The 14355-nt window shown below is 46.4% G+C and overlaps 1 protein-coding gene across 3 annotated transcripts in view; it reads right to left on the reverse strand.

Moving 5' to 3' along the window:
- Nucleotides 1-14355, reverse strand: part of DRAP1 (DR1 associated protein 1) — a 463081-nt gene that overhangs the window by 48288 nt on the left and 400438 nt on the right. The gene's annotated exons all lie outside the window — the stretch shown is intronic.

Genomic DNA, 14355 nt, shown 5'->3' on the forward strand with positions numbered 1-14355 from the left:
CATGCAATGAATGTTACTTACCTTTAGAAGGAATATGCTACTTACCAGTATGCATCTGTTCTTGGCATGTACTGATTGGTTAAGATGAAAAGGAGATTTGACTTTTGGAAGGAATTTCGGATTTGTCCTAAGAACCACTTTGTTACGGTGTAATTGTAAGAATGGTTCTTGTATGGTTAAAGCCTGGATTTCACTTAACCTTCTGAGAGATGTGATCGCGATGAGGAAAGCTACTTTCCATGTGAGGAACTGTAGTTCGCATTTATGCAGAGGTTCAAATGGGGGTCCCATGAGCCTAGTAAAAACAATGTTTAGATTCCACACTGGAGAGGGTGGTAATCTGAAAGGAATAATTCTTTTAAGTCCTTCCATGAAGGCTTTGATCGCTGGGACTTTAAAGAGTGACAAGTGTTGTCGATTTTCTAAGTATGCTAATGCTGCTAGGTGGAGACGTATGGATGAGTATGGTAAATTACATCTTTGCAAGTGTAGTAAGTAGCAAATGATGTTCTGGATGGATGCATCCAGTGGGTGTATATCATTGTTAGTGCAGTAAATGGCAAACCTTTTCCATTTTGCAGCATAGCAAGTTCTAGTGGTAGGTCTTCTGACTTCTTTTATAATGTTCATGCAGTCTGGTGGCAGGTTAAGGTAACCGAACTCTAGGACTTCAGGAGCCAGATCGCCAGATTCAGTTGACCTGGATCTGGGTGTCTGATCTTTCCATGGTTCTGGGTTAATAGGGACGGGGAGAGATGCAGTTTTTGGTGTGGAACTAGAGAGAGTTCCAGTAGTGTTGTGAACCATGGCTGGCATGCCCATGTGGGAGCTACTAGGATCAGTTTGAGAGACTGCTGCCTGAGCTTGTGTACCACTAATGGAATGAGTGGAAGAAGCGGAAAAGTGTACGCAAATCTGCCAGACCAGTTCATCCATATAGCATTGCCCTTTGACTCCGGGTGGGGAAACCTGGCGGCGAAGGTTGGACATTTTGCATTTTCGTGTGTGGCGAACAGATCTATGTATGGTTGGCCCCATTGTTTGAAAAAGGGTAGTGGGACTTGGGGACGTAGTTCCCATTTGTGGATCTGTTGTGTTTGTCGACTTAACAGATCAGCAATTTGATTGTGAACCCCTGGAAGGTGTTCTGCAAGTAGGTATATGTTCTGAAGAATGGCCCATCTCCAAATGTTCTGTGCAAGCTGGGACAGCTGCAGAGAATGTGTGCCTCCTTGTTTTTGTATGTAATACATGGCTGTCATGTTGTCCGTCCGGATGAGGACAGCCTTGTTCTGTACATGTAGTTAGAAGGATTTTAGTGCTGGGAATACTGCTAGTAGTTCTAGGTAATTGATATGGAGCACTTTCTGTTGAGTGGTCCATTTGCCCTGAGTGGTGTGTCCGAGGAGATGAGCTCCCCATCCTGTGAGTAATGCGTCTGTTGTCAGCACTATCTGTGGAAGAGGCTCTAGGAACGGCCGCCCTTTGGACAAGTTTGCTATGTTCCACCATTGTAGACAGCGATGTGTGCGGCTGTCCACCAACACCAGGTCTGTGAGTTGGCCGTGAGCCTGATTCCACTGACATGCTAGACATTCTTGCAAGGGACGCATTTAAAGTCTTGCATAGGGCACAATGAAGATGCAAGACGCCATCATGCCTATGAGTTGCATGAACACTCTTGCTGGAAGAGAGTGTTGGATTTGAAATTTTGTGATAAGAGCTTGTATATTGGCTATCCTGGCTGGGCTGGGCTGGGCTATGCTAAGGCTGTGGAGGGGTTTATGGTGGCTCCTAGATACTGGTGTATATAAGAGGGTTGGAGATGAGACTTGGGATAGTTTATTGTGAACCCCAAGTTGTGTAAGATTTGGATGGTTTGGTGAGTATGTAGAAAACATTTGTTGAATGACTTGGCTTTTACTAGCCAGTCGTCTAGATACTGGAAGACATGAATTTGTTGACTTTTGAGATGTGCTACTACTACTGCCAGACATTTTGTGAATACTCTGGGCGCGGTTGGTACCCCGAATGGAAGGACTGAACTGGTAGTGTTGTCCGTCCACCACAAACCATAGATACTTCCTGTGAGCAGGATGTATGGGAATGTGGAAGTAGGCGTCCTTGAGATCTAGTGTGGCAACGAAAATCGCCTTGTTGCAGCAGTGGGAGCACTTGTTGAAGAGTGATCATATGGAAATGATCTGAGTGTATATACAGATTTAGGGGTCTGAGGTCGAGTATTGGTCTTAGAGTCCCGTCCTTTTTTGGGGATTAGGAAGTAGAGTGAGTATACCCCTGTCCCTGGATGTTCAAAAGGGAACTGGCTCTATTGCGTGTTTTTGGAGCAGTGAGAGAACCTCTTGTTTGAGGAGCGTAAGATGGTCTGGTGATATTGAACGCTGTTTGGGTGGTGAATAGTTGGGGGGGGGGGGGGGGTAGTTGTAAGTTCCAGGCAGTAGCCATACTGGATAATTTGTCTGTTGTGATGGAGTTCCAGACAGGTAGGAACTGTGTTAGTCTGCCCTCGACTGGAGTGAAATGGTCTGGGGGGAGCAGAGGAGAGTCACTGTTTTGTGGCAGGGGAGGTGCCAGTGTTATTGCCTCGACCTCGTTCCTTGTTGTGGTTTCCTCTGTAGCCGCCTCTGAAATATCCTCTACTGGGGGATGTTTTGTGTAGTGGCTTTGACTGTAGATGAGGTGTCTGTGCCCATATTTTTGGAGGCTCCTCTGTAGAAGGAGCGCTAAAAGGAGCCACGTGCTTGTGGAGACTGTAATGCTCCTATGGACTTAGCAGTCTGTGTCCTTTTTCATTTTTTCAAGGGCAGTGTCTACGGCTGGCCCAAATAGCTGTTCCTGGTTGAATGGCTGACTAAGTATGGTAGTTTGTACCTCTGGCTTAAAGCCTGAAATGCATAGCCAGGCATGTCGTCGAAGGAGCACACTGGTGTTAATTGCTCTAGAGGCGGTGTCTGCGGCGTTAAGCGCACATTTAATTGACGCATTTGAAATAAGCTTTCCCTCTTGGATAAGGTAATTTGCCTGGGTTTTATACTGTTCAGGTAGATGTTGTAAGAGATTCTCTAACTGGTCGTAGTGCGCCCTGTCATATCGTGCTAGTAGTGCTTGAGTGTTGGCGATACGCCAATGATTAGCTGCTTGTGCTGCTACTCTTTTGCCAGAGGCTTCTAGCAGTTTGGATTCCTTATCGAGGGTGGTGCATCTCCTGTGGTTTTGGAGTTGGCGCATTTCCTAGCATTGGAAACGACCAAAGAATCCAAAGGCAACTGTCCTTTGATGTCCTTGGGATCTTCAGGGGCAGGCCTATACTTCTTTTCTATTCTACGGTTAAGAACCCTGGCACGGACGGGGTCTTTAAATACCTTGGCGGCGTGCTTAATGACTCCTTTGATCATAGGTAGGATTTGTACTGACTTTTGAGATTGTTCAAAAGTATCTAAGAGGAAGTCTTCCTCTGGTGCGTCGGAGTGCATTGTAACGCCGTGATAAAGTGCCACTCTATTTAATAATTGGCCAAACCCTAGGTGATCATCTGGAGGAGATGGTTTGGAGGGATATGGCTGCGGTTCTGGCATGTCTGTTGGGAGAGGGAATGCCTAATCATCAAGTGGTGAGGTATCTGGATCCGTGAACGGGTCATTAGGTTCACCCCCTCCCCCAAGATCATCATCAACACCATCTGGAGGTGGTGTATGTGGTGGAGAAGTTACATGTAAGGGTGGTGTAGGCAGAGGAGGAGGGTTAGAAGGCAGTATAGGAGAGGAAGGGGGCATAGGCAATGTTGCAGAGTCCTTCCTGAGTACAGGAACTGGAGCAGGTGGTGTGTCCAGTTTCCGTTTTTTACATGGCACAGCTGTGACATGTCCAGTCTTTGGGCTAATATAAATCTTTTTCTGCCTTGGATCGATGGGATCTGGGTGAAAAAGTTCTTGTTCCTCGGGAACAGTTTTTGGTGCCGATTTTTTCGGTTCCGAGCGAGGTTTTAGCTGATCCGTGTAGGTTTTGGCTTTAGAAGGTGTAGTAGAGTCCTTAGCCGCTTGTTTCGGTGCCATTGATGGTTTCGGAACCAAAGCTGGATCTTTAGGCTTGGGAACCTTCGACGCCGGTTTATCTATGGGCCTTGGCGTTTTCGGGGCCGAAGGCGTCGGAGCCGATTTCGGTGCCGAGTGGTCTTTTGGCTTCGGTGCCGAAGTGACAATGACATGCGGTTTGCTCGGTCCAGAGCTACCGGAAGGCTTGTGTTGTTTCTTCGGAGCCGAGCCCGGAGGCGGGGCTTCTGAAGGATGTTTTCGGTCTTGACTGGGGCCAACAGGCGAAGTCTTGACTACTGCCTTTGGTTTTGGGGGGGTTGGGACAGGGGCAGTAGTACTCACATGTTGCCCACGAGTGATGGGGTCGTCTGAGCTCTCAGCTTCGGAGATGATTTGGAGATCCTTTGAATCTTCTTCTGGGACATCTGGGCCTTTATCAAAGATGTCCTCTGGTTCCGGAGCTGATCTCTGTGCTATGATGTGTCTTCGAGCCCTTCGATCTCGAATAGTCTTTTTGGATCGAAAGGATGCACAGGCTGGACAGCTGGACTCGTTGTGATCAGGTGATGGGCACAGGTTGCAGACCTTGTGATGGTCACTGTGTGGAAATTTTGCTCCACACTGGGGGCTTTTTTGAAAGGCGTCCTTTCCATGAGCCGTATTATTATTATTATTTCTGAATTTGTAGAGCGCCTGGTTACACTTACCAGTGTGTCCCCGCGCTATCAAGGATTACAGCAGCACCCACTCAACAAGACCAAGCGAAGCAGAGGGGTTATCCTTTGGGGAAGAGAAGTGTCTTCAGCTCTCTTCGAAATGTCAATTCTGATGGTTCCATCCGTATTCGGGGGGGGAGGGTGTTCCATCTACGGGCAATTAGGGAGCGGAAGGATCTCCCTCCCATCCTAGCGTAACTGTCGAACAGGAGTGTAGGGAAGGAGCAAGTTGCGCAGGAAGCCCGGGCACTTCCCCTGGACTATCCTGTGGGCAATGCATAGAGCCTTGAAATCAATACGTTCCTTGATAGGGAGCCAGTGGCCTTACGGCGTGGATAGGCCCAGCAGCCCGCGTCTACGTCCGGAATCGAGCGGATGAAATCGATGTCGAAGATTAAGGTGCTTCGATGGTTTTTGTGGAAATTTTACGCTTGGAATTGAGATTTCCAACCGGAGTGGAAAAGTTGCATCCGAACCCAATGGCAGAAAAAACAATCTAACGATGGAGTTGATGCCCATGCACACTATCGTCTAAGGGAGGAGTCACCTATCTCGTGACCACAAAGACTTCTTCCAAAGACAACAACAGCGTGCAAGCATCCGAGCCCAACACCAGATGGCGATCTACTATCCTAGTGTGTGATCTGCAGCTCATATGCCTCGAACACAACATTTTGGGTTCAAATGCACATCTTAAGCACTTTGCCTTCCAGGCTTCGAACTGCTCTGGAAATGCTTTTCTCCACCAATAGTGCTTGAGCGCTGCCAGGTAAAGCCATGCTGTTCCAACAGCGACACTGCTTCCACACATGACAACACTAGAGTTTAGTAAGTGCCAAAAGGCATGCTGGCATAACTTTCTTAATTTATTGCGAGCCCTATCAAGGTGTGTGTAAAGAAACCAAGAGAATAGCAATACATGCACATAACACGTTTGCATACCCCAAGATCTAACTATCGCACTAAACCCCTCAGTGGAGGAGGAAAGGCCATTAGGAATCTGTAGCAATGGTATGTATCCACCATAAGGATTATGTTACTTACTCAGTAAGCAACTTTTCTTGGCATGTAGAGCTGTAGATTCACATGCTTTGCATACTCCTGCCAAGTCTTTCCCAGTCACAAGGTAAGGTGACTCCTCCTTCGATGATAGTGCGCATGGGCATCGACTCCATTGTTAGATTGTTTTCCCGCAAGAGGGTGAGAATGGAGTGAGTGAGTGTAGTACAGAGCTGTCCATGCATATGTAATTAAATAATGAAAACTGCAACAACTACATGTGAATGTACAGCTCTAGATGCCAAGAACAGATGCTTACTGGGAAAGTAACAATCCATTTGAGGCATGTGTGCTGTAGATAAAGCCATAGATGTTCCTACTTTACGAGTGGAATGTGGTCTAGGAGGTATAGATAAAGATCTTTTAGCTTTAGTACAACACGTTTGAATGCATTTAACAATCCATTTTGAAATACCAGACTTGGAAATAGGATTGCCTTTGTGAGGTGTAGAAAATTCAACAAACAGTTGTTTTGTCTTAAGAAAATCTTTTGTCCTTTCAATATAGTACAATAATGCTCTTCTGACATCAAGTGTGTGAAGAGTTCTTTCTGCTACAGAATCAGGCTAACGGAAGAACACAGGTAACTCAACTGACTGGTTGATATGAAAAGCAGAAACCAATTTTGGAAGGAATTTTGGGTTGGTGCGAAGTACAACTATATCTCTATGACGCTGAAAGAAGGGTATTTCTAAAGTTAATGCTTGTAGCTCACCAACTCTCATCAATGAAGTGATGGCAATGAGGAAGGCAACCTTCTATGAGAGAAACTGTAACGGACAGTTGTGTAATGGCTCAAAGGAAGGACCCATGCGTCTTATAAGCACAATGTTCAGATTCCAAACTGGTGCAGGAGGTACCCTGGGAGGTATTACTGTTTTAAAGCCCTCCATAAAGGCTTTAATTACTGGAACCATGGACAAAGACAAATGATGCCTGTTTTGCAAATATGTGGCTACTACTGCAAGATCCAATCTAACAGATCTGTAGGCTAGACTGGCACGCTGTAGATGCAAAAGGAAACAAATACTATTTAGGATAGAGGCATCTAGTGGATTAATATTGCTGTTACAATGTACAACAAATCTTTTCCATTTTGCTGCATAACATGCTCTGGTGGTAAGCTTTCTAGCTTCCTTAAGAATAGTCCTACAGTCTGGTGGCAAATTTAAGTATCCAAACTATGACTTCAGGAGCCAAATAGCTAGATAGAGCTCCTTGGGGTTTGGGTATTTGACTTCTCCATGGTTTGGAGTGAGAAGGCTGAAATTGAGTTGTAGCTTTTGATGTAGAGCTACAGATAAACCACGGTTGATGGGCCCAAGTGGGAGCTACTAGAATCAGTGCGAGGGATATTTGCCTGAGCCTTCATACCAGAAATGGAAGGAGAGGGAGAGGCAGAAAAGCGTAGGCAAATATCCCTGACCAATTCATCCATAGGGCATTGCCTTTGAATAGAGGTTGTGTGAACTTGGAGGCCAAGTCTGGCATTTTGAGTTGGCCATTGTGAACAGATCTATTTGTGGGAACCCCATTGTTGAAAGCATAAAAGGAGAACTTGAAGATGAGGTTCCCACTTGTGTATTTGTTGCCACACCCTTCTGAAGAGGTCAGCAATTTGATTGTTCACTCCTGGGAGGTGCTCTGCCAGAAGATTAATTCTGTGATGGATTGCCCAATGCCAAATGGTCTGAGAGAGGTGTGACAGTTGCAGAGTGTGTGTACCCCCCGTTTGTGTACATAGCTGTCATATTGTCCATGTGCACTAGGACAACTTTCCGTACGAGGTGAGACTTAAAAGCTTTGAGTGCTAGATGCACAGCTAGAAGCTCTAGATCACAGCTTTCCAAACTTTTCATGTTGGTGCCACACCTTTTAGACAATCGCGACCTAGTGACACGGTAATGCGAGCGAGCGAAGCGAGCCACTTAAGGGGGATTCGGGGCGGTTCCCCCCCCCCCCCCCCCGAAAAGTTTGAAAAAATAGTGTGCAAATGGTGCATTTTCAAGCAAATTCGAGAAAGCAGGAAGGTTAATAAAGAAATTGTGAATCTGTTCTAACAAAGACAGTGACTGGCAAAACTGGGTGTAAGGTTAAGTTTGTGCCTGAAACAAGAATATAATCATGCACACATTGACACATGCCCCAGGGATTTACGGCACAAAAAGGGCGGGTGCATGCACAGCCAACCCTTTAAACAAGTTGGATGAGAAATGTACACTACCAGATCTAGAACCAAAAGAAGCCTTTGGAAAACAATCTACCAGGCCAACATTGTGGCAAGTGACAATGACCACACCCAAGCCAGTTCACACTAGAAGGGGGAAAGCCCATTATGGAAAACTAAGACCAATTTATAAGATAGTTTGCTCTCATATATCAAAAATGACATATGAGAGAAAATTAGTGAAAGGAAAGGTTGAAAAAAGAGAAAAAAAGTGTCAGAAAAAGAAAGGGAGATCAGAATGAGCAAAGGAGATAGTGAAGAACCAGAAATAAGGATGGCAGGGAAAGAACAAAGAAGTGGAAGATGGAGAGAAACAAGAAGACTAGTGATGGATATGAGAGGAAGGATATAGAATGAACAGAAAGAGAAACAAAGAAGAGAGTTTAGGTTTAGGACGAGCGAGGATGGTAAAATGAGAGGGAGGGAGGCGATAAGACTGAGTGAAAGGCACGAGGGAAAGAGACATGAAGCGATAGAGAGGAGACCAGGTGAAAGAAGGACAGATGAGTGAGGATGGAGATAGGGAAAAGAGCAGTGCTTAATTTAAACCGCTGGTTTCCACCCCTTCCCCCAACCCACCCGCCCCACTGCTGCTTCCAGGCATTAGCCGCGACTGCTTCTTTGTTTACAGAGCCCTAAAATGCGATAAAAAGCAGAAATATAAAATTATGATTTCTCATATCCCAGAAACGAAACAGCTGTTTTCTTTTTATCAAGGCAAATTGCGCAGCCCACATTCCACATTTGGCAACCCCATTCTTAAAAAAAAATAACACCTGACCGCCCTTTGCCTGTCTGCGTTTCGAAGAATGAGCAAACAAAACAGACAGTTGTACAGCAGGCAGATTATTAACATTTAACACTAGAACGCTGAGCTACCACCTGTGGCTTGTTTAAAATGTAAACATGATTACAGACTACTTTGCAGAAAGCTTTCTGAAGGTCGGATACCCCTATCGATCCCTAAACCCTTTAAAACCCCTAAATACCCCTTATCCTCATCCACCCATGAACCCTAAACAGCCCTTATAACCCTTACGACACTGAAACCTTACTCGTCCCACCACCTGAACCCTTAAACCGCCCCCTTTTTAATGGCATAAATATTATGACATTGAAAAAATACCTGCTTGGTAAAGTACTGTCTGGTAAAGTCCCACGTGTTACTTTACCCTCGTAATTACGTCCTGCTGGTTAAAGACTTCAGGCTGCTTACTGACTGCTCCACTGTCGCCCTATGCATAATTGCATTGATTCTGCCACGTAATGCTCTTGTGCAGTCAGTGTTGTCTGACTGCCTGCTTTACTCAGGCCCATAGTACTCCGAAGGGGCTTTAGGCGCGGGGCATACAAAATGTGATACTCCTAAAATAAGTACGTCTGAAGTTCCTTTTTAAAGCCTATGAAGGATTAGCTAAAATGCAATTTGTAAAATAGTAGGTTCCAAAATTAGGGGAAGGGGAACTGTAGGGGAACCGAAGGAAAATGGCGATCTTAGTTTTTCTTTCTGAAACTTAAGGGGCTGTGCATGCTGGGAGGGAAAGAGGTTTCAAGTGAGGTTATGATAAGCCATACATCTGTTTCAAGAAGGCGGCTGCTGAAATAACACTTTTCCACTATCTTTAATGCTTTAATACATTTCTGATTCTCAACTTTGCTCCTATGGGTTTCAAATTAGTATTCCAATATCCGTCTTAATGTTTTTTTTACTTCGCTACAATAAATCGGCCATCTCAGAAGCTTTTGGAGGACCCAGGTTACATAGGTTCTGCAGGGCCCCTCTCTGTTTTTACGGCAGCATGCAGACCTCGTTCAAAGTAAAAAATGTAATTGGGCACATTTTGAGGCAGCTGCAGCAGATGACACAATCTTACCATCTACTTCCCGCCATTCTTCCTTGTCACCGGGCTACCACTCGTGTGAAAAACGTACCGAGCGCCGGGAATTGGGAGCGGACTGGACTGCGCATTTGAAGCCCAGAAGTGACCTGTTTCAATGCTCATTGCTTATATCCTTACAAAACATAAGCAGTATGGCTTCAAAAGACCACGGTCCATATTATCAAGGAACGGCGATAACATACGCAGAACTTACCTGGCATCTTGTCCTTGGTTGGAGACACGGACCCCGCTGCCTACTCCCGTAGCCTTGCTGCTCCAAGCTGTCCCGGTCTCCCGCCGCCGCGTCAACACCTATCGCGGTCGCGGTGGGGAGACGGGACTACACGCCCCAGCAGCCCGAGCGAGCCAAACACAGCTGAGCCCTAATTGCGCGCCAGGAGGCGCTTAAAGCAACGACGCTGCTTCGGCAGAGTGGGACTCTTCCATACGCAGAACTTACCTGGCATCTTGTCCTTGGTTAGAGACACGGACCCCGCTGCCTGCTCCCGTAGCCTTGCCGCTCCAAGCTGTCCCGGTCTCCCGCCGCCGCGTCAACACCTATCGCGGTCGCGGTGGGTAGACGGGACTACACGCCCCAGCAGCCCGAGCGAGCCAAACACAGCTGAGCCCTAATTGCGCGCCAGGAGGCGCTTAAAGCAACGACGCTGCTTCGGCAGAGTGGGACTCTTCCATACGCAGAACTTACCTGGCATCTTGTCCTTGGTTAGAGACACGGACCCCGCTGCCTGCTCCCGTAGCCTTGCCGCTCCAAGCTGTCCCGGTCTCCCGCCGCCGCGTCAACACCTATCGCGGTCGCGGTGGGTAGACGGGACTACACGCCCCAGCAGCCCGAGCGAGCCAAACACAGCTGAGCCCTAATTGCGCGCCAGGAGACGCTTAAAGCAACGACGCTGCTTCGGCAGAGTGGGACTCTTCCATACGCAGAACTTACCTGGCATCTTGTCCTTGGTTGGAGACACGGACCCCGCTGCCTGCTCCCGTAGCCTTGCTGCTCCAAGCTGTCCCGGTCTCCCGCCGCCGCCGCCGCGTCAACACCTATCGCGGTCGCGGTGGGGAGACGGGACTGCACGCCCCAGCAGCCCGAGCGAGCCAAACACAGCTGAGCCCTAATTGCGAGCCCTAATTGCGCGCCAGGAGGCGCTTAAAGCAACGACGCTGCTCCCGCGTCACGGGATCGCGCGCGGGTAGCGCCGGGAGAAGCCCGGGACAAGGGCGGGACCGTCTGTGGCCGTCCGGGGCCGACAGAGGCCGGGCCGGGCCACATCTCTTGCGGTTCTTGACTGTGGGTTAGTACGGTGTTCTCTATATTGGCTTTTAACTGGACCGCAACTATCATTGGCATCTGGATAAGTTAACTACCTATTGATGTGTAAGACGCTCCATTGATGGAATAGAGACTATCAACTGTTTGGACGGATAAATTTATTTACGGTTTGATAGTGTTAGATTCACCTCTATATTGTACTTTACTCGCCCCATTTGCTAATTGAAGAAATGATGAAACGGGGAAGGAAAGTTAAACCTCAAACCCCTGTTACACGGTCACAGACCAAGTCATTAGCTACAGATCCCCAGCCATTACCTACGCTAACTGCTATTGACAAGATGTTGCAGCAGACCATTGGGGTTGTGGCTAACTCTATCGAGAATACTGAGAGATGGCTCTCTATTACCCCATCATTATACATCTCAAGACAGGAAAGAGACACTTCAGTCACTATGACTGAAGCGTTGGAGGTCAGTTCCTATATGACATCATCTTACATAGATCTGCCCTGTAGTCAGGCGCCTACAGAAAATTCTAAAGATCTTCATGGCAGATCTATTACTCTGACCTCTCCCCTGGTTGTAGAGAAAAGGGTGGATACATGTAAGCCTTGTCCGAGAAATAAGAAAAATAGTGCCCCAACTAAATCAAATAAAAATGCTCCTATAAATCATGACCTGGTCACTCCATCTGAAAATCTACACGAATCTACGCCAGGAATACCATGTTGGGTTGCCAATATGGTTTCGGACTTACAAACTTCCCTGGAACGGACAATTATTATGCAACTTAAGCCCCTGGTATCAAAACTTGATAAACTGATTTCTATGTTGAATACCAGAGGCGGAGGGAAAATTGAGGTAGCTAACTCCCAAAGAACTCCTGTGCTGTTTGTTACAGAAGCCCAACAACATAGTCTCCTGTAACCCAGTAGTTGGGACCCATAGCCCACCTGCACAGACTGTAAATATGGGAGTAATGTCAGACACCCAAATACTTGCATCCATTCCACCCCGAGACCTCCCTAGTACTGGTTCTCAGCAAAAGAATAGTCAATTCACAAAAAATTTGGCAAATAAAGCAGATAAAGTTCTGACCAAAGCAAAAGCAGGTGAACTGAGGAATAACACTAACATGCCCACGAAAGGGAATATGATATTAGAAACTACTCCCCAGCAGTTGCCAACAATAAACCTACCCCCCGAAGCCCAACCTTTTGTCGTCGCACTTGTGGGTGTTCCACCCTTAAGTGAGGGTAAAAGAGAAAATGAGGGTGAGCTAAAAAATAAGTGTATCCAGTGGCTCACAGTAAACAGACCCCTACCAGGAGATATTTCAGGAGAAATTTTGCTGGCTAGAAGAGTGGGCTGGATTGGGAGGAATCCAAAGACTGTGGCAGGGGATGTAATAATTTTAAATTTCAGGGATACCACTGCTGTACAATATATATGTAGTAGTGACACCTACAGACAAAATACCCAAATTTCTGCTTTACATCTCTCATATTTTTATCCTACCCCTAGCTTTGAACCACACTGCCCTAGAGCCAGGTTCCCCAACAGGGGGCATTACCTTCCATCCTGTAACCCGGAAAATAGAGGAATATATAGAGAAGGCTGGTCCATTCGCACTCCCCTCTTTCCGATACAACCACATTGGAATAGATTCAGCGTTTTGGAAGAGATAGACTGACTTAGCTTAGGCGTAAAACTAGACCAACAAGTCATTAGTAAAGACCCTAGCCGGGCAAGGGCTTCAGAGGAAGAAATACCGTTAGTAGATCTTGCAAGCAACTCACAAATTGACCAGACACCTGTGGGTAGGGAAATTAATATAAGTAGCTTGGCCGCTGAAAGTTCTGATGATTTGATACAAGGTTGTATAAAATTGGTTTCATGGAATATAGCTGGCCTAAAAAATAAGTTAGATACCCCAGATTGGGTTGCATTTATGGCTAAATTTGATATTTGCCTAATGCAAGAGACCTGGGCATTGGAGGACAGCAGTAGTTCGACTTTTGCTACCTACAATATTTTTGCAACATCCACAGGTAAAGGCCGCCCCTCTGGTGGATTATCGATATGGATAGCTACACACTTGGGAATTCAGGCTGTGCAAATACCAACAAAATCTCTGGATCTCCAATGTGTTTTATTGAAACCTCCAGATAATCCCCCAGTAGCATTAATTAACGTCTATTCGAGACCAATTAGAAATGGCAAAGAATCAGCCACACTGAGTGAGTTGGCACTATTTATCTCAGGGCTAGATCCTTGTATCTCTATACTTCTTGGTGGGGACTTTAACTGTCAGTTCGAACCACTGGGTGGGGTGGATCTGTGTGAACAGGACGAGGTAGATGCGCTATGGCGCATTCCAGATCCCGATATCTCCCCAGTCAGAGCTTGGACACCTCTGGTGTTACAAGTAAAATCCCTCTCCCTCGCAACGTCCTTGCGGGCATGCAATGGGAGAACGGACTCTGACCGCCCAGCAGTAGAGACGTTCAATCGGACAGATAGGGTCTCTATAATTGACTATGTAATGATAGAAGCTAAAAATTGGGACAAGTTGGAGGACTTCAAGGTTGAAAAAAGGCAGGATAGTGACCATAACGCTTTGATTTTAACTTTGAAGCCAGGGTCTTTTGGACTAAAGAACCCTGAGACTAAACCAACTGTGGCAATTTCTCCCCTTGTATTATCTAACAACCGTAGAAGGGTGAAATGGGCCCCACTTGGCAATGTCACCTTTACAACTCGCAAAAATTTATCAAACAGCGATACCCTTGATAACCCAGATGGCTGCCGAAACAGGGCCTACACAGGCAGTGGAAATACACAAACAGCTGGTGACGGAACTGGGAGATGTCTTTTATCCAATAGCCAGAGCAAAGAGGTATGTGCCTAAAGCTTATCCTTGGTTTAACAGTGTCTGTAGAAAATTAAAAAAGAACCTTCTTACAGCAATCAAATTAAAAAATAAATCTAATATCCGAGATGCTAGACAAGCATATAAGAAGGAACTGTCCAGGAGCAGGTCGGAATGGGAAGAAGAGAGGTGGGAAACGTTGAGGGATGCCTTAGTGACAAAAGACGCTAAACTTTTCTGGGCATTAGTGAACACCACTATA

This window comes from Triturus cristatus, chromosome 9 (assembly GCF_964204655.1).
Source record: "Triturus cristatus chromosome 9, aTriCri1.1, whole genome shotgun sequence".
NCBI classification, from domain to species: Eukaryota; Metazoa; Chordata; class Amphibia; order Caudata; family Salamandridae; genus Triturus; species Triturus cristatus.